General features: G+C 50.6%; 1 non-coding gene across 1 annotated transcript; it reads right to left on the bottom strand.

The window, feature by feature from the left end:
• Positions 1–1,384: 1,384 nt before the first annotated feature.
• On the bottom strand, positions 1,385–1,487 carry LOC126534984 (U6 spliceosomal RNA). Its single transcript, XR_007600438.1, has one exon. It is a non-coding gene; the product is annotated as a U6 spliceosomal RNA (small nuclear RNA).
• Positions 1,488–3,973: the final 2,486 nt, after the last annotated feature.

Genomic DNA, 3,973 nt, shown 5'->3' with positions numbered 1-3,973 from the left:
GTGCAGTTCTCGTATCTCCGACACTAGTTGTTCACACGACCCGCGACGAAGAGATGACAAAAGACATTGTAAGGCCGCCTTCGAATCGCAGAATATTGCCCACCGATTAGCGGGTTGGTTGTTAATGTAATCAACGGCACCTCGGAGGGGAATAAGCTCCGATCCGGTCGATGTTGTCATGTGAGAAATCTTGTGTCGGACGCTAATTGATCATGATGGTATAACCACTGCGCCGGTGGGGCTGGTCTGAGTGGAAGAGCCATCCGTATATATGTGGACTCGGTCAAAGTAGAAAGTGTTCAAACAATCCAGAGCTGCTTGCTTCAGGGCCAAGGTAGGCAGGTCGGTCTTCTTTGTTATCCCTGGAACCGTGAGACGCACTTGAGGTTGTTCTAAACACCACAAAGCTAAGGTTGAACGTGCTGAGGGTGTGAAGCCCGATGGTAGGCAGGCACGATGGATGCTGACCTCGTTGGAGAAGGACGCCTGTGGTCGTCGCTCTGGCAGGGAGGCAAGAGAGCTTGAATGCATGCGTGAAACATTAGCATCGACAAGCTTAGGGCCCATGTTCGCTATGTAAGTCGCGATCAGATGGTCTCGAGCCATTATAATGGTTCCTGCTGTTGAGGCGCTCCGCGGAAGTCCTAGGCAAACACGTAGTGCCTGTGCTTGCACGCACTGTAGTTCTCGAAGATTTGACTTGCATGTTTTACCAAGCACGGGAGAAGTGTAACGTAGCAATCCGATGAAAAGTGCTCGATATAACTGTAGCATGGAGCCCACTGCCGATCCCCATGTTTTCCCGGCGATAAACTTGAAGACATGAACAATAGATGTGAGCTTCTTCTTCAAGTGGCCAACATGAGGGCTCCAAGAGAGGTCCCGGTCCACAATGGCACCCAAAAATCGATGATTTCTCTTGTAGGAGATAGGCTGGCCATTAATGCATACTGGGTAACGAGACATCGGTTTTCGTGTAAAAGCGACTAACGCACATTTTTCTGTTGAGATGGTAAGGCCTTGTGTGTGAAGATAGTGAGATGCCTGTGTTGCTGCTCTCCGCAGCCTTGCGCGAAACTGCAGATGAGTGACCGCTGATGACCAGATGCAGATGTCGTCGGCGTAGATTGAGACACTCACTGTTTCCGGTAGGGATTCGGCCAGCCCAAGAAGCGCGAGGTTGAAAAGAATAGGGCTTAGAACCCCACCTTGGGGAACTCCTCGGCATGTGTAGTGGTCGGTAGTCGGACCATCTTCCGTACGTATGAACATGGACCTTTGTGTCAAGTAGTTTCTGATCCATCGATACACTGGCCCTCCTAGTTCAATTGTGAAAAGTGCGTCTAGAATGGATTGATGGGAAACGTTGTCGTAAGCGCCTTTCAAAAACCTGGAACGCTTCACGATTTTTTGTGTCATCCTTGCACAGGGGCCATGCTAATCTTCTCTGTATCGTTCCAATTTTAGTATATGTACTTTGGAAGTACAGCTGGTGTGAAGAATTTGCGTTATATGCAATCAGCTCGCACAAGACAGTGGTGATAAGAGATCACAGGGAGAGGTCGCCTGAAAAGAACTACGCATTAAAATCGCTAACGATTAAGAAACTAGTATTCAGAAGAAATACAGAACAAGATATCAAGGTGCTACTTTAATAATTTCTTCGCGAAGAAATCATAATCTTAATAAACCAGGAAATTCTAGCATAAGAAAATGAACGAGATTCACTTATGTTTATGATACTTCCTAATGCAAAATTTGAGCGCACCACTTTATACGTGTTTTCATTTCGTGATATATATCATGGCACGGACAATCTCCCTCGTACGGCACGCTGCAGACGGAGCGACGAGTTCCAAAAGCAGTAACACTCAAGTACAACGATAGGTCTGAGCAGAGTATGCGATCGTCGAAAATCTGCGGAGCGGATCAAGCGCGTCGGCTTTTATGCTTGGCTAGTGGATGTTTAGGGTTAGAAGGTCTCGAGGGACGCAAGAGACGTGCAGTGCGCTTGGCCACGACAGACGACGGACCTGGTTGCCCACACCATGGAGGCAGGGGAAAAATAACTAAGAGGGAGGGTCACGTGATTCCGCTAGCCTCGGCAAGCCAACCTTCTCCGATTCCGCCCCTCCCGCTCTCCGGGGCCTTCTGCACGTACGGTGGCAGCTTCGTAGGATTCTCCCCACATTGTTGCTGGACCATTAGAGATTGTTTGGTACGTGGTACCCTTTAGTGGCACCTGTAGTCACATCCATGGAAGCACGTCGAAAGTATAATATTTGGGGTTTTACGTGCCAAAACCACTTTATGATTATGAGGCACGCCGTAGTGGAGGACTCCGGAAATTTTGACCACCTGGGGTTCTTTAACGTGCACCTAAATCTAAGTACACGGGTGTTTTCGCATTTCGCCCCCATCGAAATGCGGCCGCCGTGGCCGGGATTCGATCCCGCGACCTCGTGCTCAGCAGCCCAACACCATAGCCACTGAGCAACCACGGCGGGTAGCACGTCGAAAGTAACAACTGGTTTAATGCTACCACGCGCGTCATTCTCCGCTTCAACTGCGTTGCCTTGAAATGCTGAGAATTTCTTGGGCACCTGATCCATGACGACAGAATTGCTAAAAGCGTCGTTCACTTGCGCTTAACCAACCACCGTTTAGTCGAGTTACCGGCGCTCTCGCATCTAAACCCATGCAAAATGCCCGAGCGTGGCCTCGTGCTTGATCAAATCAGCTGCTGTGCACCTTATACTGCGGTGTGTATTTGCTTGCTATTTTGGTACCGCTGTCTTTCACTTTGAACCACCACGCACACCTATGGAATTTTTGGTGGTTCGGTACTTTACTTGACTGACATAACAAAGACTCGACTGCGTCACACACTCGAATCTTCAATATCTTGAGGTTGCTTTGGCCACGCCACCCATGTGCACCTTGTTGCGGCTCGAGGTGGCGTTTAGGCCACGAATCCACGGTAGGAGTTGGAGGCGATCCTACCGCTGCCACCAGTTGTAGGAGTTGGGGACGGACCTAGGGATGCAAGCACTTGGGAGTTTATTTTACATTACTTACAGTGAGACGTCAATGAACAGTCGTACAGTCATTACGGGCCGGCAGCAACTCGGACGCTGCGGCCCGCGGCAAGCAGTTCGAGATTGGTGAATCAGGGAATGCTCCAGGAATCCTCTTGCTGCTCCCGGTGTCTCTTTTAAGCCCTTCGATGTCTGGAAGACGCGTCATGTTCGGCCATTGGGAGAGTCCGCTCAGATGACGCCATTTTCGGCCAACGGTAGGCGCCCATGCAATGGTGTCATACCCGGCGAAGAGAGTCGCCGCTTGGTCCCCCTGCTGTCTTGCCTTGCGGACTTACGCGCCCTCACAAGAGCCAGGTGGGGCGACGGCGGACCAAGGCGGGCAGAATTGGTCTTGCCTCGCTGGCTTGCAACGCCTTGGCACAATAGGCGTATGGGGGCTACGCTACCGGGCCTTCCCGGTACATCACAGCCGTCCTGCTTCGGGACCCACTTTCCTTGCAACAGTGCCACGCTATCCCCTCGCTTTCTGGAAGAGTCAAGCAGTGAATAGCTCCCCCGGTGGCACACGAAGTGGGGGCCGCCAACTTGTTTGCACTTGTCGTGCGTCAGGAATGTGGCATCCGTGTTTCTGCATACCTTACTTAGCAGTGGTGCGATTCGATGTGGTCTGGAGAACTCGTAGTAGCCTCAGGAAACGGCCCCATATCTAACACCATCAAGCCCATCGACGAATATGCCCGGTAGTAGGCATGAATGAAAAAGGTTTTTTTTTTTACATTAGTGACATTGGTTGCACTTACGGAAGCCCACTCCATGCAGGAGCATATTAAACGTATGAGTTGACATCAAGACACGACAGTTCCACTGCATGATAGCTTTCCACCTTTAATAGCGTGGTCTTTCCTACGCCACTCGACTAGGAACTGTGATGA

This window comes from Dermacentor andersoni, chromosome 7, assembly GCF_023375885.2.
Source record: "Dermacentor andersoni chromosome 7, qqDerAnde1_hic_scaffold, whole genome shotgun sequence".
NCBI classification, from domain to species: Eukaryota; Metazoa; Arthropoda; class Arachnida; order Ixodida; family Ixodidae; genus Dermacentor; species Dermacentor andersoni.
Note: the sequence above shows the minus strand (reverse complement) of the source record. Positions and strands in the feature narration are given on the sequence as shown.